This window comes from Bombus terrestris, chromosome 17 (genome assembly GCF_910591885.1).
Source record: "Bombus terrestris chromosome 17, iyBomTerr1.2, whole genome shotgun sequence".
NCBI lineage: Eukaryota > Metazoa > Arthropoda > Insecta > Hymenoptera > Apidae > Bombus > Bombus terrestris.
Window position 1 is genome coordinate 809,612 of NC_063285.1, and position 21,647 is coordinate 831,258.

The 21,647-nt window shown below is 34.6% G+C and overlaps 1 protein-coding gene across 3 annotated transcripts in view; it reads left to right on the top strand.

Moving 5' to 3' along the window:
• The window catches only part of LOC100650996 (lachesin), a 527,432-nt gene that overhangs the window by 422,324 nt on the left and 83,461 nt on the right, over positions 1 to 21,647 (top strand). The window lies entirely within an intron of this gene.

Consider the following 21,647-nt stretch of genomic DNA (forward strand, 5'->3'; position numbering starts at 1 on the left):
CCATTTTCATTGTTCATGTAACAATTTATGCAGCTTAATGTAGTGCTTTCTTGTTGCATTGCAAAGGGCGATGTCTTACCTGCGATAAAAAGGAAATTAGCTTTTCTCTTGTGACTTTATTTTTTAATCAAGGAAAAAATGAATAGAAATAAACATGAATTAGTGCAAGTTATAAAATTGTTATTAATTCGTGAAATAAGATTGTTACGCCACGAGGCTTAACACAGGTTGTATTTTCTAACCGTCACTCGCGGCCCTACAATGTCTCAGTCAGATCGTCTTATCTGACCGCCGGATCATATACAATGTATCGACGAGCGCATAGCTGTTGCCAAGCAGCGAGTTCTCGAAACGTCGAATTTGGTCCGTTACGTTTTTCACGCAAGAATAGACATACGTGAGCATAGGCGCGAACGGTGGCGTGACCTAAGTATAGTGGGGGTCGTCTTAAAGATGAGACAAAGAAATCATCCAAAGTCGATCAGTTCCTTGTGACGCGTCGAACATTACACATTGAGCCAAACATTCGCTTATTCTATTAAGTATCATATCGTGCTACGTCCACCAAGAGACTAAGCTCAATTGTAAGAGCCTTGCTCTATATTGTATACATTTATATTATCTGCGTGCGATAAGGTTGTTAATTGTTGATATTTTTTCAATCGTGTAGACTAAGTGTTGGAAATATACATTATTATAATTCTGTGACTCTCAGTGTTATACCGCATCAACCACCCCGATTATCCTAACCGAAATACGGGGATCGAACTATTCGTGGTGTCGATTATTCTAATCGTAACGGGAATTTACGACTCTCGTTGACGCGTATTCTAACGACCGCGTCTCCCCGCGATAGCTCGAAGTTTTACAAAGATGGAAAAAAGAGTAAAAATGTCAACTTTTAAATGGTTCAGATAAGTTAGAAGAATAAGTTGAAATAAGATAATATTTGTTAAAACGAATAAAAATAGGTTTGTCAAATTAGTTTTGAAATGATATAAATAAAGATTTTATAACCGTATTAAAATTCGTATGATTTCAAACATCCGATTTTGCATCATATCCCCCAATAATTAACTTATAAATACGGTTAAAAAATAAATCTTATTGATTATTCCGCATCAACGAAACTACAAATATACGTCCAAAGCGAATAAAATGAAAAAATAACCAATAAATATATGATTTTATTCGGAAAATGTTTTTTACCGCGTTTGAGAAAATACTCCACTACTCGTCGGCGGCCAACAATACGTTTTAACCATTTTTCTTGTATTCTCCTATCCTACATAGAGCTGGAAAAAAACACAAAACACTTATAAATTGTAAACGCATACACGCAGTTGAAAAAGTATCCGTGTGCCGCTCTATACCATAACGATTGTTCAATGTTGTACAATTTTAACAGAAAAAACAATAAATAGTTTTTGCATCATTTAAACACTCTAGAAAATGATATTTACTAATGGTTTTTAAACAGAAAGCAATCGCTTAAAAAGGTTTGAACGTTAAAAAGCTCTTATTTTGCTATGATATATTCTTAAACAATCATTCAAACGGAGACTGTCCAAAACCAAAAATGTACAAAATAACTGTAAAAAAATTAACTGCCATCATAAACGTGATGTTTTATGCTCCAAATGTAATCTGTAAATAAATGCGCGGTGTGTGCGTAAATCAAAACTCTCACACATGCATCGCGTGTTTATGTGCTAATATTAATTTCGTATACGTATAATATGTAATATTATATATGTGTGTATTTCATATGCAGAGTACAAGTAGTATAAACGGGCATGGGTAGATTCCTTATGAAAAGATAAACCAAAAATATACAAAAACGATTTTTCTCATAGTTTCGTTATTGAAAAAATTAACTTTAACGGTATTATGAAAGATATTGATTAATTAATGCTGTCATTGACCGGCGTTGAACTGGAGGAACTATCTTTTCTCATTTTATGCTTTTAGTATCAACCTATCATTATAAATATTCCAATAGATATTTAATTATAGAAAATGTTTTTTTAGCATATTTTTAACGTGGGAACTATAGCTCCCATGTGATCGTGGGATCTGTCTTTTAGGTAAATCCTTAATCTAAGCTATGGTTCCTAAAAAAATATTCCTTATTTTCAACGTTGTTATTATTATTATGTTATATTAGTTTTTTATTTATCATGTTTATTTGCAAATTTTATTCTCGGATTATAACTATTTCATTTACTTATATAGATATTATAATAACATATTGTGATATTGGCAAAGTAGGTAAAAATTAATTCCTGGTCGTGTCTCAGAAGAAAAATACTTGAAAATAATAACAATACCAGCTCCTAAAATATTTGAAACCATTGGCAACTAGTACCAGCTCTTCCTTTACATGTCATTCATGTAGATAAATTCGCTTGTGGTTATGGAAGATGTATGAATTCCCTGCACAATGGCTCACAGAGGGGCATTTGATTGGAAAGGCCTGGACGCTACAGTTCCCAAAGCGGCCGCGAATGTGTTAATGCGGAAATTACAGAAATTATCGTTTATCTTGTCGTAAACAGAACGTTACTCGCCGAATCACGGAAGCGTGAACTAATGTCAATGAATTTTGAATGCATATGTGTTCAAGTATCTAATACAATATCCAATACAAAAAGTACACAAATAATGTTACCCCATGAAGAAGATCCAGCGGAACGAGCTGCGGTGATCAGCTGCAGGCTGAATCATCACTCTACCAAGATCAACCGTGACATTTTTAATGTTTATAGTCATAAAGACAGGAACGAGGTAGTCTAAGTGTCGCAAGTATCTCGCGCTCGCGAAGAGTTTTCAAAATGAATTTTCTCCAAAACTAAGCCTCAAACAAAAAATTGTTATTCTATATCTTTGAGTTATTTTTTTACAAGGAATCCATCCATGTCCGCTTAAGTATACTACTAGTTCATCCTTACCTTGTTTTCAGATTGATATTCTTCAACACCAGTTAAGGGTTTATAATATTCGGTTAACAAAATATAATATGCATTTATGACACGAAACTCCTCGAAACTTCAGCTATGCATCGAGTTTTACCCGACAATTTCTTATGTGTTGGAAATTGTCATCTTCTTTCTTCCCATTGGTGGAGTGCGTTACGATACATGGCGACGATTTCAACTTTATCTTCATCTTTACTGAAACTAAATAATTCGACTCCTCTTGAAACTAGACGCGACTCGTTGTTTTTGAGAAGATTGGCGTTTCTACATATGAAAAAGTTGACCAGTAATCATATATATTATCTGTACGTGTCTGTATATATGTGTGTCTCTACATCAATATAATTAAACCCCAGAAACTTTTTCATTTCTCTCACTGTGACATCAATCCATCTCACTGATTTATATCCTTTACATTTGTTTAAAACTTGAGAGCGATATCTATTGTTTCTGTTGTTCAAATAAATCATTGCCAAGGAACAACCGAGTTATTTCCAATGTGTTTCCTCGACCATGAGCTATCGTGTTCACGATTGGAGTTCGAGCATATGCTTCTAGTTCAGGTTCCATTGTCATTTTCTGACCAATCATCGACACCACCGACGATATTGTCGAAACTAATTATATCATCCTCCGAATCGTACAAAAGTATTCGACGATTGTCTTGATGTATGGGAATAACAATACTGTAGTATCGTAAGAAAAAGCCTGATTAGAGATCGATCAAAACAGTGTCGTCTGTCCTTCGGTTGTTAGTTTGCATAGGGAAAAAAGCCTATGTGACTAAAGTCACCTAGTTCTTGCGGAGCGTTAACAGGATGAGATTAAAGACAGGAAAAATTAACGCTAATAAAGGGGGACGATTTGAATTCAAAGAGTGTTGATCGAGAAGTCGAAGAGTAGAGTTGTTAGCGTTGTCGAGTTGCGAGAGTTGCTAGCGTTGTTGAGAGATTGAGTTATTAGCGTTGTGGAGTTGCGTGAATTACTAGCGTAGCTGAGAGATGGAGTTGTTGGCGTTGTCGAGTTGCGAGAGTGGTTGAAGTAAAGTAAGATTGTTGCGTTTAGTTCAAATTAAATAACCATCGTTTTCTGTCTAATTAATATCTGTTTAGTTTATTTATTGTAAATGAATTATAAATAGTATCAGGAAAAATGTATACCTAAATTTCCCCCATACTACAATACTATCATTTTCGCTAAACTCATAATCACGTACCTGCATGACGTTATCTTCAGAACAGTCTGATAATTCGCCTTACATTTTCACCGTTGCTTCTGGACATTTTTAACGGTATTTTTTTGTAAAATAAAACATTATCTATTTTCAACAACTGTAGAGATGTAGAAGTATTTTGGCCGAAGAGTCGATAGCAAGTGAGGCTCGGTGACGGTTATGTGGAAAAGGAAAGCTTGTAATGGGTGCGTTTAGAACATGATAAGACCCGCTTACCCCGCATTTCACCGTAATGAGCAATAATCCTAAGGGGCGTCTCGATTTCAAGAAAGCTAATAGTTTATTGCAGGTTCGTGCAAATGTGTTTACTTAGCTGACCATCTTGGCCGAAGGATGAATTATAATATGTTTAGGTCACAGGATGTAACACCTTATACTTTATTTGTTAATATTTATTTTCTACACCTAATATTATTATGACTTTATTTAGTCATAACTGATAGTGTAACTTGTTAATTAATTTTAACACCACTAAATTGGTGTATTTTGTTATATACTGTACTTTATAAGAACAGAAAAATTGGCGCAATTAATTGGGAAATAATAACTGATAATAAGAAAAAAAAAAAAAAAAGAAAAAGAAAACGCGCTGCTAAATTCGGTCACGCAGCCATGATCTTCACAGAGGGGAAATCTCCCTATTCGGTTGGCTAAGTGTTAGCAATGATATTTTATAATACTGTCACGGTTCGGTAAATTAAATAAATAATAAATAATACTTATTAATATTATATAATAATTAATTAAGTAGTAAATAATACTGTCCGTGTTCAGTAAGCACGGTGGACCTGTGTTGGACCTACATTGTAAACTACAATCGCTTTAACTAATTCCACCATCTTTTGATATACGATGAAGGTTCATAGGAGTTTTATAATACGGAGAACCATTAATACGGTGGTCAGAATTTTCTATAGAAGAAGAGGTTCTGAAAATCTCAAGGTTATCTCTTGCGACGACCTCTCTACATTTATCACCGCAAAGATTTTCATTCGAGACAGTCTCCGAATACTCGTTTTACTATCCTTTCCTAAATGTAGATCCTCTGACCTGACCCTCACTATTTCAGCGTCTAAGATACAGCCATGCAAAGTCGCCTTATCAATGAGTCCACTAGCAGGCCCGGGTGAAATGCTCTCTCCATATCTTTCTGCCCTTTCCCTCCCTCCCTTGTTTCCTTACAATATCACACTGTATTGTTCTGACAAGAGAAGGACCACAATTGATCGATTTCGATTTTGTTGGGCAGATTTTAATCCTACGAGTTGTTAATATATGTGTCTTTAATGCTATGCGTAAAATATTCGATGTAGTGATAACTGTCGCCACGATTTTCTTGGCTATTTCTGATGGTGCGACAAAAGAAAAATATTCCAAATAAAAGTGGATCAGTGTTTGGCAGGTTACAAACTGCTGCATGATAGGTTTCCGGAGAGTTATTTTTCGATAAGATGTCACGATCTTGACGTTTTTAAATGACACAACTCGCAAAAGCTCGTTAAAGTCAAAGTTAGTCAATTGGAGTCGTCCCCTTGTAAGTGTCAAATATTTCTTGTTTCTAGTATAATAGAATATGATGATATCAATAATCTACCTGCTAAATGATTCCATGTTTAATATATCTATAAAATACTCTGAAGGTGTATGGTGTCATACAGGGTATTTCACCTAACTTGACCATCTTAAACATCTCTGTTATTTCTTGCGATAGAAAAAAATATCAGAGGAAGAGAATGCTCGTTTGGAAGGGACAAATGTGGCGAGGGGCAAAAATGTTTTCTCAAGGTCACATTTTTCGAAAGATTTCGAGGTCATTTTTAAGTGACACTGCATATTTTTATTATAACACTCTTATAGCTCATAGAAAAACAAATTCAACCATGTGCATGACCACATGTTAACCTTCTCGTAACCTGCAACGAGAAAATCATGTTTGTATAGAAAAAAGGCAAAAGTAAGATTTGTATATTTCAATGGAAAATATTTATTTCGGAAGATGTTCAAAATGTGCACCATTAACTTCAGTACACTTTTGGACCCTACATTTTCAAATACTTCTATAGTAATTGATGTACATCCATGTAGAACCCTTTGTCGTATGTTTTCTGGTGTAATGCAAGAAATACAAAAGCATTATTTTTCATATTTCTATTTACCAATCATTGTCGAAACAGACTATAAGCAATGGTGTTTCGTGCTATCGGTTTTATAAAGCACTGGGGTAACGCATATCTATTTCTTTTTTCAAACTCGTTTTCTTTGAAAACGAAGCTTTAAACAAAAAATGTTATGCTTTTCTTTTGTCTATTTTTACACGTAGAATCATTATCCATTGTACCACGATTTTAGGCACACCTCGTGTGTTAACTTTGAAGATATTTTAAATATTTTATTTTTTATTCTCTTTCGGCATACCATTTTTCTTTCACCGCGTGGCTAGACGCATTGTCTGTTTTTTCAGATACGTCATCGTGTTTCACACTTGCCACACTCACATCATCCACACATCTACACGACTCGCACCGGTCACTACGCAACATGTCTGCATTAATTACACAAGGCCTAGGTTGACTTTTTCTAAAATGAAACATATTTAATGTGCTTTGGGATTGTATGCATATCATTAGCTCAATACATTTTTATATTGTAGTATAAATTAATTGAAATCATCCCCAATTTTTCGTGGCAGAAGTACACGGTGATTTATCAAAAATTAATATTTTTTTACATCTTTTATTTATTTTTTAGTTCATTATTTAAAATTATTTTTTTCGGATATTCTACATTAGTAGAATGCCATTTCTCTGTCAAACTATTTTTCAGCTCATTAACGATGTATTTATTTAAATGTATTTATTTGAAGGTTTTATAAATTTTAGAATCAAGTTTATCCCATGAATTCTCTATAGAAGCTAGATTTAGAAATTGTGATGGAAAACGCGGGACATACATGAAACGTAATAAAATTTGACAATTTATGGGACGTATTGTATGCATACTTACTAGTAAATGGTTAAAGCGATAAAACGTGTGTCGAAAAGCTTCTGTTGAAATTCGGGAGTAGTTAATTCGTCACAAACTAATAAATCTTCTCGTGAGATTTACCTGCTATTACAAATTGGACAATTTACGATTAACGATACAGCAAGGCACAGTGCAATTTGGAAACCGGCCCCAAAGTGGAATACCGCAAAGAACAATTGGAAAAGTTGATCGCATTATAAACTGAAAATTTATCGTGAAAATGTTGGCATATTATGCCAGCGACTCCCAGTCACTGTATGGTAACAACACACTTACACGATGAGTCTTTTAGTCTTGTGGAAATCAATGGAATGATGAACAGTGTAATATTTTTGATACGTGTACATTTATTGGAATAAATAGCAACAGAAATATCGAGAAATTGGGTGTTTTAACGCGATAATGACTCGAAACACGTTTCTTTAAGAAAAATGAAACTTTTAGATACGCAAGTCCATCGAACGCCGAGGTACGATAAAAGAGACAAATCTAATCAACTGCATACCTGGCCTTCGTGCTCCTAATACAAAATAATTAATTATAAAATGTTAAGAATAACAAATACGTTAGCGACGACTTCGTGTCGATATAATGGCAGATAGTTGGTCGTTATTTGGGCTTGCAGTAATGTATGACAGGGCCGAAGGCAGGCTGCTTGAGCGAATTTTTGCAAATCCGAAAGCCGAGCTGTTTCGAGGATGCGTGAAACAGTTTGACGAAGGATAAATTCATAGAGAGATAGACTGGACGTTGCAATGTCAAAGAATAAAAAATAGAGAATCGAGACTTTGTTTAAAGGGTCTGGCCACAGAATAGGCAAGGCGGTGATGGTTAGCTTTTGTTAAGTGGATTGTGAGGGACCGCGCAACGTTTACCCCAGAATCTTAGAGGCGCAAAGTATTAACAAAATTCACTTTTAGCGTATATATGTAATAACGTAAATGCTTACGGTAAATCGGACGATCGATTCTGGAAAATCGAGTTTATTTTGGGAATAATGAAATTAAATAAAATAACAGTTAATAACAAATCTACTACAAATTTTATCAATTTTAATTCAAATTTTTTATCAAAAGTAAAAATGTTGCTTGGTGGGTAGTTTGAATTCTATACAATTTCCATATACATATATTGCGAGATAAAGCATGAAATTCTTTCGTAATACAAAGTGACTAGAAACTTTTGAACACGTCAAATTACCAGTTTTGTAATTAAGTATACCTAGCGTAGTAATGATAGAGTGTCGTTCATGTATTGAACTTTATGACTCGATGTACGAGGTTGGGAAGTAAAGGGGCAGTGTGCGTACACTGACTCTATTAGTTGCCAGGTATGGAGACAGCGCATAATGTAACTTTTGCAAGGACGATGACGGCAGTAATTCGAGACGCAGCAAGCGCCGATGTGGATCAAAGTATGTACATGCCACTAATAATAATTAACCTGTTAACTGCGGAGTTTAGTTTCAAAAATCCTTTACGGGGTGCGCCGGTAAAGTGAAGCAGCGACGAGTAACACGTCGACCGCAGGGTAAATGCTCCTATTATAAATTTTACGAAGAGAGTAAAGCAAAACGGGCAAGGATTACATTTTTATTCGATAAAAAAATTGGCAATTTATTGTTGGAAAACGCTATCGTTACTGAAAACTTCAAAATTACCAAAAGATAATTAGAGAAATAGCCGGTGCATTTGGGGAAATAATCAATTCAATTTATAAAAAGCATAACCGGTATAGCAAAGAAAATAATCAAATAATCAAACTTCCTTTCTTTTTTCTCAAACTCTTGTTTTTATGAAATACAAATAATGTATGTATTTACTGGATGTATAAAGAGAACATACCACTAAATGTCGCTTATATTACTTTTTACTAGAAATTTTAAATTTTTATATTAAACAGTATTTCTCTGTTTTACACGACGAATATGCACGCCAACCGCACTGAAATAAAGTTTTGCATTGACGTGTATGCGCAGTTTACTGATTAAGAAAAAGATGCAATGCTTTGCCACTGCTGCCATAATCGTGATTTGCTATCACAGAAAAAAAAAACAAATGGGGGTAAAGGAAGAAAAATTTGGAGGTTGTAGTTTCGTATATTATCGTTGTATGCATATAAGTGAGAGAAAATTTGTTTTCTAGAGTTAAAAGGCACGACATAATAACAATAAACAATAGGTTGTTTATTTACATAATTATCCAAAAATAACATTGGTTGTAGCTAGATTAATCTAGGAATTATATATATGTACTCATTAAATATTACACACAAATAGTTACCATTAAGACAATTGTGAGAAAATGTGACATTGTGACATTTGTGACAAAATCACTCTTCAAGTACTTATTTGATATCTTACACCTATATCAAGTACATTCACTCGTTTGCTAATTTAGATAATTTATTTATATTTTTAAATGATATATATATATATATATATTTATGTAATATTTTATTAAATTTAAATTATAGCCAGATACGTCGAAACAGAAATTACATCAAGCAAACCCCATTGACCGATATGGAAGAGATAAATTTACAAATGTATGTAAATGGTACAAGAATTTAACTAAATAATAAATTGACAAAATCGTCAAGGTTTGTATTAAATAAACGACATATAATCTCATACAGGTGAAATAATAAGCTTACGGTACCTACGACTAGAAACATAACTCACTATATGTAGATAATTTGGTTAATGCAAAATGGTACCTAAGCTGAAGCAATATCCTTTGTAACTGGTTACCTTCGAGTGTGAAGGTGGTTCGAATTTTCCTTGCGGTAGGAAAAGTGGAAAAAAGTATTTAGAAATTATCTTCTCACGGCGAATATGGATAAGCCAGAACGAGAAAGAACAACTTTTCAACATATAGACTTGTCGTTCCAGAAAATTTACCATAAGACTCCTAACACCGATATACAGATACAGATGCAGATACAGATGTCGACATGTACAAAATTGCAGTGGGAGACTAGTACTATTCTCCTAAATAAAGTCAGATATGCGAGAGATACCTGTGCAAATTAATGAAACAAGAGCCAGGGGAGAGATTTGACAAGTTTCTTATAAGATTCCGTCACCAGAACTAAGTATAAAGTTTGCGAAAAAAAGATATTTGTGCTTGTATGAGAAGAAATTATACTTATCACGATTTTCACATCACGGAAACTTTGCGATAACTGGTAAAATTCCGTAAATTCCAACACTAGAAAGCAAAGTTTGGTTCGACACCGAGAAAAGACAAAGTACGGGCAAAGGAAATTGTATCACGCGCGGCAAACTCACCCATCGCCAATAAAATTCTTTCTGTAAACATAAATTTTTTCCAGAGGCTACGTTCCTGAACGAAGGGGCTTGTCTATAAGGTTGTACAACCTCGGTACAACCTTTCCAACAGACACTTTGTTACAACACTCTGTTCTTATAAACATTAATTTCGCGATATTTGTGATTGGTCAGATAATGTTGAAAAGTTGAATAATTCTTGATCAAAGTAATACTAGAAAAGCTGTGGTGAGTACACTGTTTATAAGGAGATACTCTTTATCGTGTGAAATTAAATCAAACACATGTGGTTGCGAAAACAAAGAACAGATAATTGCTAGATACACGTTAAATATAACTCGACACCAACTAGACTAATTTAAGAATCTACAATAAAAAGGTTTACGCAATGTGTTATTTTACTACAATTTTGTGCTTTTTACGCGGATATCTTATATAATCTTTCAATTTACGTATTCTCCTCACACTTGCAACTATTCATAGTCTATGCGCGCTTTTCACTCTACTTGCCACGGTGTTCCTATCTAAAATAATTCACACGCTAGATTATATTCTATCATTCTTACAGAACTTTGCTTCCATCCAGATTTGAATTGAATTACGATAGATCAGGTTAGGCTGTGTGTTAGGATGGAGATTACGTTAAACTATAGATTAAAGTTATATTTAATAATTCAGTTTATCATTTATTTTTGTATTATCGCGATTTATTTTTACTTTCGTTAAAATATCGATTATATACAGAGTTGACTCGAAAAAATAAGAAAATAATGTTTGGACGTGTTTAACTAAGAATTGGCTTAATTTATTAGCCAAATTTATTTTTCTCCCAAGCAAGCTACGTTTATCTTCCGCCGATTATTTTATTTACTCTTGATCAGTTCGAAATTGGCAACGTTCTTGTTCATATTTTGCCATAAGAAAGTTACTCTACCGCAAGCTTTATATTTTAGTTTTTATCGCTGGTTTATAATACGAAATAAATAAAATCAATAATTAGAATGTATTTACCGAAACAGATTCCCAAAGACTATAATTTTGTGATACGAAAAATCCTGAAAAAATGATATGACACATATTATTGAAAATACGTTTACGTAGATACAGCGGCTCACGATGCTATGCGAACGCTCCTCAAAACAAAAGAACTTTTTTATAGCTGAACCAAACGACTTGAACTTTCTTGATAAGCTAAAAGGATTAGTTGACTAGATGATGAGCAAGAAGGAAGAGGTCACTTTTTACAACGTTTTTATCTGGGCCTGTGATAAAAGTTTAAACAACACATTTTATAGAGTCGAAATAGATTGATGTAGAAGCAAGCAACAGGTATCGAAAGACGGATAAAGGTGTAGATTTATTGCAGTCATAGGGCAAATGTAGAAAATCGCGATTTTCGTTATTTTTGACTGTTTTGACTGGTTTTACTTCTAGCCAGGATAACATTTTCAGCACATGGCTGACATAACAGCTTAAAACGTGTTGTTCAAATTCTCGTCACAAACTCAGACAAAAGAATCGTAAAGAGTGATCTTAATTTTTTTTCTCTCCAATTGCTATCGATTGCATTGTTCCCTTCGTCTGGGTAATTAATCCTTCCTTACTTTGATCGAGAAAAAGACTCAAGTCGCTTGGCCCGGCTTTAGAAAAATTAGTCTGCTCTGAAAGGCAGTCGAATGCTTTCGTGAGCCACTATACATGTACAGTTTTCACTTCGAAATAAGCAGTGCGCTCGAAACCGGTGTATCGCGGACTACGAATCAGGTACAGTCGATACAGGTACGCCGTTTGGCTTGGCTTTGTTCTCGAACGGGACAAGAGAGAATATGCAGAAAGAACGAGAAGCTGGAGATAGCGGCGAATCATAAAGTGGTCGGACGACTAGCGTTAGTGTTCGGAAAAGGATAGAACAAGACACAGGACCTGTTGTCCTGGTATCTAAGCGATGGATGAAACGCGCTGCACTTTACCAATTCTGTGCTACAGTCGCTCTTATTTTTTTATAATTGCTTTAGTACGAGTGCGTCGCTCGTTTGCCACAACAATGACATAACTGAAGAATCACGATTTTAGTGTTTAAATCACGAGTTTGAATGTTTTGTATTGTATCAAACGTAAACAAAAGACAACGGTACAATTGCCCTCATATACTTATTTTTAAAAACTCACTTGTGAGGCTTTACCAGCAAAAAGCACAAACAAGATCCACTTTTTCTATATCAATAACTCAAAAACTTCAAATTCTGAGTTATATCATTATTGCCAGTATATTGTTATCAAGTTACAAATAATACACGGAATATTTAGATAAAAATGTTTAAAACGTTCCCTGAACTGCCGATGTCAATGCAAATATAAAACAATAAAGATACGGATAATTAAGACTATCAAATTTAAAGAAAAATTCCATGTTTATCGCAGTCAGGTAGTATACATTTACATGAAATAATTAGCTGATGAGTAGGTGCCGTTTGTGTTTGTCGTAAAAATAGCGATATGTTCTTTGACGAGGTCATACGAATATTTTTTCGGAAAAACAAATGTTTTTACCTGAATCGGAGCACAGAATTCCTACAATTCTGAAGTTGGTTAGTCTTTTGACAACTACTGATCGAGCGGTACGAGACAGTTAAAACGGCGCGGAAAGTTCAAGTTACGAAGTATTGTGGTTTCTTTAATCATGGCAGAAAGTCGGAAAATCCGAAGAACTTTCCTCTCGGTGCAACACAAGAAAGCAATTAGCGAGGAGTTGAATAAAGGGATGTCAGTGAAATATTTAGCTCGCCAGTATGGAGTTTCGCGAGATATCATACATAATATTCGTCACGAGAACGAACGCTCAACAGGTTTTGGAAAGCGAGGAGGCCATCCGTCAAAACATAAAAATCGAAGAAGATGTTCGAACGAAGAAATGGAAGACCGTTTGTATACGTGGATCCAGGATCAATATGCAATGGGGAATCAATTAACCGATCCATTAATACAAGAGAAAGCGGTCGAACTGTTTGGTGAACAGGAAGGAACTTCGTTTGTTGAAAGCAAGGAATGGTTAGCCGACTTTAAGAGCCGATATAAAATCGACGTAGTGCGGGTTCGTAGAGCAAAATCAGGTATAACAGAGGGACCTGAAGAAGAAATCACAGATGTTTCCAACGAATATGACGATGAAGAGGATGTTGATGTATATGGCGTTTATGACGAAGATCCTGTAAGAATAGTTAACGAAGATGAAAATATTACAGATGATGAGCAAGAAGACGAGATAGACGAAGAGGAAAGAGAAGCAGAAGAAGACGAAGACGAAGCAGCAGAAGCGGATAAATCGCAATTAAGTATGATAGCGAAAAAGAAGAGTGATTTAAACATACTCAGAGAAATTATAAAGACATACGCATATAATAATCAAGCAGTGTTGATAATGGGAGAAGCGATAATAAACATTTTGCGCAGCAGCATGCTATAGACGAAAGAAAGCCTTCCTTCGATAATTGTAACTTAAAAAGACTATTTTCTGTCAAACAAAAGTAGAGGAACATGGAAAGTAAATTTACTCAAACATTAATTTATAGACTCAATCTTCGTTTATCTAGCTTCAATCGACAATCCTTATTTGGATATCACTGTATGTTTTATTATGACTTGAATCAGAGTGATCGTTACTCAAAATCGAAACATAGTAAAATGTTCTCCAAATGTTTCCCATCTTGTTCTAAACAAGTATTATGATGAATTTTCAAATTCCACTGTCTTTAAAATAAATCAGTGTCATAAAAAAGCACCTTGTCTTTGTTATTACCTTATCGTTAATAATGACCAGAAAAATGAAAAGAACTTACTTTGTGTTGCATAATTTTCCTTCCGCTACTTTGGAAATAACAAAAACTGAAATAAACTTTTAATCGAATAAATATCTTTTCAAGGTAAGGTTTACTAAAAAAATGTTTCCTATGAAAGTTTCTTCTTTCTTCCAGCGGAATAAGAATCTCTAAAGAAAACACTTTCCATCTAAAAACAGCAAAGCTGATCTTCAAATGACTTGGAAAACAGCTGAAAAATAAGAAACGAGTGACGTATAACGTACTTTTCGAGATATGCAACTGATCGTGAAGTCCTCGAATGAACACCCTGTATAAATATATATATATGTATATATAGTAACACGTCGTCATATATATAGTAACATCGCTGGAGTGAGAAAGCATTATACATATTCTATTCTTCTTCTACTAAACGTCGTCGCTGCTCGTTCGACCATAAAGATTTATGGCTTATCGCTTTCATGGACTCCATTCGTTTTCGAATCTCTCACTTTGCCAGCGATTTCAAATAACGAGGAGGGGATAGCGAGTTTGCTTATTTCGAGGCCAAACTCATCCCTGAAACCAAAGCCAAACCGTGGTTGTGTGCATGTACAGGGTGTTGGGAAAGTAGGTGTCACGGTGATCGCAGCGAGATTCCACATGCTCGGTTGCTCTTAAAATTCGAAGGTGAAACTTTTTTGTTTGCGCCATATTTTACTCGTTACGAGAATCAAACTTGCCGATGGAGCCATGGGTTGCGACCCAATGGTTCTCTTGAAAAAAGCTGTTAAAATTCCACTAGCTGTTACCACCGCGTTATTTGCACGTTTACATTTTAAAGTCATATAGAATGTAAATAATGAGATATTAAAGCGTAAAGTAGTCCGCCCTGAATAGAATAAAGCATCTAACATCGTAATTTCAAATTATTACAAAATTATACATACCGACTTTTTCCCCCTCTGACGAATAGAATACGTTGCAATAAACAAAGCTGATCTTGAATTTTTAAGTCTAGGTCATTTGTGCACCAACCCTTTTTTATAAACCTTCTCCACTAATTCCAAGGCGCAGAAAAGTATATTTGTATTAAAATATATTTTTTACATCTTATACATTGTACATATGTTGTACATAGGACAGGGTCTTCTATATAACGTTATCACCTAAAATATCTCGCTTGCGTTCGATACATTAAACGATATTTCAGGCACAGGTTGAATGATTTCGAAGGGGACATAATTTGGCACGATTAGAATTTCAGCAGATGAACGCGTTTTGGACAAAGTCGATCCAACTGCACATTTTTTACAAAAACAGATTGACCTATTTATGTCGAAAGACTATTAGTTTAGCAGATATTTCAACGTCAATTTGTCAAATTTAACGTATGAAAGAAGCGGTATTCTTGTGTTTACGTTGTCTTTCATGAATAGGTTAATGCTCTTTTTTTTTATAAAGAATCCTGGGATGCTTCGATCAATGCATTAAAAAATATGACCCCGCATAAAAAAATAAAGTTGACCTTGAAGTCACCAAAACGCCTTCACGTATAAGAAAAGTGCATGTTCCATATAAAGTGCCGCTCAAAACTATGCAACTTTTGTATAAAAACATTTTTTCTACTACGCATACCTTAAAAGTTATTCAGAGTGTGCAAGTTGAGAGGACCACCCTGTATACGATTAGGGTATTATACATATTGGAAGCGAAGGAAAACTTAATGCAGCGCAGTAATCGTCTGAGCAAAAAAATAAAGTTTCTGAACTTCTTAGTTTACTGTTACAATGATAATGACACCAAACATGGTTGTATTTAAATTGATTTCAATTTTCTAAAATTAATCTGTCCAAGTATGAATTCTGTTAAATGTCTCGCTATATCTCTTTGTCTCTCGTCCTCGTATTCGACGCATTCGCAGCAAAGCGATTCAAAGTCAAATCATTTGTAGAAAATCATCGTTGATAAATTTTAAGTTGCAAAATTGTAAAAGAAAATGTCGAATACGTTAAGAACAAATAATCCCAAACGAGATGGAGGAAGGATCGCAGCGTTTGTAAAAATGCAAATAATTGCATTGCAATTCGTAAGTAACAATTTAATTGAGCACATTAAACTTCATCATGTAGCGAAATGTAGCTTACAGGAAAAAGTGTACAGAAGCTGCTGCGTTTATTTTTCACCGAAGCTTCGCGAGGAAGACGCTTCTCTTCATTGTATAAAGAACAGCAACTTGTGCCTCTTATGAGTTTTTTTTTTTTATTATTATTTAATTCGTACTTTACAATTTGTTTAGCTGGACATTCGGTAAATTTTCCTAGTTCTCATGAGTTCTTATGAGTTATATTTAAGCTTCCCCGGCGACAATCGCTCCGTGTTCTCGCCTACCATCCACATACAGTGGTGACGGAAACTTTTTGCAATTTGGTTTCGTGTTACGATAAGTATAATATATACGGTACATATATATATATATATATGATGTTTCAAAGATAACATATCTGTGATAGATCATGGTGCGTTGGCTTTTCTTCGACGAGGAATTACCAAAGGACGAATATTATGTGGCATTTGAATCTCGAGCGAGTTGCTGCTTTCATACCACCGAACGAGATGGTGTTAGCATATACATAGTAGGTTAAAGAAAACAAGGTCTGGCGGTCGCGGAGTGAGAGCGGGACGAATGAACAGCAGAAGCGAGGAGCAGAGTGCGGACGAGGAAGTGTGCCCTGAGGGTCGTAGAGCAACGTACGAAAGTATAAACAGAGCAAGAGCGATAGAGTTTGACATTCCCTTCTCTTTCTGTAATTTTTTTTCGCTGCACGCGCCCATTGTGAAAATAAACAAAACTATGACGATTAATATTCGTATATGTCATAACTTGGTATTTAGAATAGAAATAAGAATGATTTGCTTTATACTCCTACTCTTTAGTAGAGAATTAACCTGCATCAAAAGCCAAAGAAAATTGATTGTGAGCTAGTATGGTGTCAACTGTTTCCGAAAACTCCTTTTACGATGAGATACCTTTAATACTTTACAATTATCGTGTTTCGTTCGATAGAAAAACACTCGACACGACTAGTCTCAACGATGCTAGGGGGAAGTGAGCGGGAGCATGGCAAGTTTTCAACGCAAAAGCCGAACGTTTGCCGAGCGTTCGAGCGTCTAGCAAAAAAATTTCACAAAAACTTGCTACCCATAAGGGAACTATATACCCTGTGGTATATTTGACATTTTTATCTTAACAATAATTAACAGAATTGTACACGAAAGAATCTTTTACGTATCTAAATGTTCTTTATTTCTTTATTTGTGGTAACGTAAAGGGAAGTTCTGAAACTTTCTCACGCCACAGTATATAACTGTACCCCCGTCCGCACGTGATTGTAGTACTCTACATGTATGTTGCACTGTTGCTATTCTCATTTAGTCTGGCGCGTGTGGGTTCCGAGCTACATGCACATTCCATGTCTGTCTAGACGGAATCATGACACAACTGTTGTCAGTTTGAACGAATAAATCCACCTTTAGGTGGATGACCCTGTAGACATAAAAACCAAAGAGAGCAGTTACGAATTTTGAATTTTCCAGAAAGACAATCCGCATTAATTTTAATACTTTAAAATTAATTTTGTACATCGTTCGTGAAAGTGAAAAGACTTTTGAGATTTGGATTAATTTATCTCAGTCTTTATCTTTCGTTTAACACATAATGCTAATACAAGCAAAGTCGGTTTGGAGTTTGCATTTACGCGAGCTGGTCTGGCGGTTTTTCCTTGGTTGTGAATAATAACGATTATGACGATGGTTGTAAATAATGTAATCAGCAGAGAAACAGTATCGATCGCTGCAAGTTCTTCGTTTTGTCTTAGGCTAGAGTCGGTAAAAATTAAAATCAACAAAATGAGTTGATAGTGCAAATGGAGCGCAATAAAAGGAGGGGGATTAATTTCGTCAAAGTCAACAATGAGAATTAATCGTTTGCAAGATAAATGATTAACAATATTAAAAAAACATGTTAGAATACACAGTCTTATCCGAATTTGATTTTTACGTATATCACAGGTAAAATAATTAATATTTTCTTGATCTGTGCATTCGACGTGTACCTGTCTTCGCATTCGTCGTTTTTGAAATATTGAAAGCCTCAGCGGCTTGTCTTCGGGTCATTTTATTTTCGAGAAGTAGCTTCAAAGCTGTATTTTTCTCTACGTTGGAATTTCAGACATTTTATCGCGGGAGAAGGTAGAAAGACATCTTCTAATTTAATTTCAGTTGCCAAGAGATTAAACCTGCAGATAAAAAAATTTACTGTCTGCACTGATCGACAGCTGATTGATCACTACTTAACGACGAACATGTCGAAATGTTTTCTGAATTGCAATGTATATGAGGCTGCTAATTACACTTAATAGACTAGATACAGTATACATAATAGAAAAAGATCGTCTCCTTACCTGGAAAATAAAATATCAGCTCTAGAAAATAATGTTCAACATCCGGAGTATCAATGTATACGCTTAACGTGCCAAAACAGCGAAAACAACGGAATGAACGATATGGTTCCGAAATATGTCATACGAAATTATTATATTAATTTGTTTATTTAAACAAAAGTGCTACTATCTGATGAAAAAAATCGGAACTAATTTTGTATGGTATGGTAGAATGAAAATTAACAAATGAAATACTGAGAAGCGTATAGAAATAATGATGACTAAAAAAAAAAAATCGGAGGAAGACTGTAAAGAACTGTGAAGAAAGTAAACGAGATAAAGAGGAGAAAGAGGTTGACTAACAGAAATTTTTTCTAATGGCAGTAAATATTGCATTTGTAATTCGCACAGAAGAAGTATAAGTGTGGTGGAGAACAAACCAAATATTAAAATCTAAACGATCACAACTAACTTTGAAACATGGAGCTCTGTAATTCTGCACGGGAACATTTTGAGTATTCGAGTTGGTGAAAACTTGCTAAAAAGTGTGCGTAAAATGCGAATATAAAATATATTTACGTTGTACTAAGATACCGAATTTAAGATCTAAATAATGTAAACAATCGGGTGTCTAGAAATTTTATACTCACGTTTTATCAATTTTTCCTGAATCGAATCTCATAGAAAATTTACGGGATGAGTTACATGAGAGGGTTCGTGAAACATCAATAAAGTAATAACATTTAGAATCCTGTTACTTTTTATCAAGAGACACTACAGTAAGTAGAAAGAAATACAAATTTGTTTTATTTTCTATGAAAGTATTTTCATTTATTAGACACTCTATTTACCGATGAATTTACTTTTGACAACTATGGGCAACTAAATGCGCAACGTGCGTTATTTTACTGGAAACCCGAAATCGTTTAAACCAGTCAATCATGAAGTATAAATGACGGTGGTGACAACATTATCGGATGTTTATGTTCTAAACGTTGCAAGTTCTTGCACGTTCGAAAATATGCAGAAACCGATCAATTTCCAAAGCTACTAAAAGAAGTTGTCCAACTTCAAAAATAGCGAATGTGGATTCGAACGACGAATATCCGGTGCACAATGCATCGATAGTCTGTCACGTAATGGATCAAAAGTTTTCGTAACGTTGAATCGATCGTGATGCAGATACTCGGTATCTCTGTACGTTCGATAATTCTGCGCCTCTAATCTCTTCTGTGTGGGATTTAATTAAAGTAACGATCCATGCAGATATTTCCATGGTAGCGGAAAATAGGAAAGAACTGTATGTATTAATATTAGTCAACAATTTATAAGGATGGCCAAGGAATCATTGAAAAAATGTATTAAATTTTTTGAACGCTTTTTAAAATTAATTTCTCTTCGTAAATCTCTCTATTGTAGTTATTTTATTGTTCGCGTATTCCAAGCATTTCCGAATATTTCATACTCGATGTTACGTGAAAGTCACGAGTATTATAGTGTGCCAGATTCAGTTTCACTTTAACTGTTATACTATGATGATAAAAATGTTTGGTGCCATCGAAAATCGATGACTTTGGAATTTTGAAACACGTCATTTTAAGAAAAATTGTCTGCTTATTATAATATTTGTTCCTTCGAAACAAGTGAGGTATTCCAAGTATTCGAGTTAGGTTACATAATTAATTTTTTCGTCGAATTGAAATAAAACTTTAGTTAAATTGCTAATTGAAATAGATGTATTATTGTACACGTAAAAAGCTCTACTGCTAACGAAGGAGAAAGCATCTTTGTTGGTGTTCTTATCAGATCGACGCACGCTATTGATTTTAGCTTAAGTGGGAAATCCAACTAGGAGATAGAAGTTAGATCCAAGACGCGAACTGGTCTCGTAATGCCAGTTTTTTTCTCCCTAAATCCCGTCAATCCACGTCACTGTACGTGAGACGGTAAATGAAAGACTGAACTCTCCTAGAGGAATTTTTGTTACCTCTGAAATCAAGATTTTTTATTTTTTCCCCCATAGCGTTTTATCTCTTTCTTAACTTACAACAGATAAATGCTATTCAATTATATAATTAAACCATTTGCATTTTGTTTATCTTCGGAAACTATTCACTTTGAAGATGAAACAACAAACCATAATCTACAATTGGAGAAGAATCATCCAAGTATGCCTTTCAATATGCGGAAAAATTAATAATTACGAGGAATTTGAATATGAATATCTAAAAAGTTCCGATTAACAACGCTTGAATCTGGATTCTCGACTATACAATATACAGGATGTTCTACGTCAAGTATATCTCCGACACAGGAGAAGATTATATTACGTTACTTGCGTCTGAAAATGATTTTTAAAAAACGTTTCAACTTCAATATTATATATCCTATTGTATGGAAAACAAGGACGACATAAACAAAAATACTGCGTCACGTGTTTCCTTGTTTTTTATGCGGCAAGTTATGCAAAATTAAAATATTTTCCAGATTAATTCATTTTCAACCCAAGTGCCGTAGTACTTTTTCGTAGAAAATAAAAAGGTTGATATACATAAAAAAATTTATAATTACATTTAAAACATACAGTAACTTATTTATCATTCTGAACGATTTAATTTCGTTCATTGAAACTTTTCTATCTTCTCCTGCCTCAGAGCTACACGTTGTCTCTGTTTCGTGCGATTCCTTAAATACAGGGTGAGACACCCAAAACAGGATACTTGAATGTCTCGAATGTCATTGATGATAAAAAAGAAAAAGAGAGAATCTAAAGCGTTGCGAGAGTGATATCATGTCGAATTTTGTTCCGATTAATCGCGAAGCAAGCTCTCGTTATACGCTCTTTCATCTCTTCTCTGGTTATCGGTATCTCATTGTACA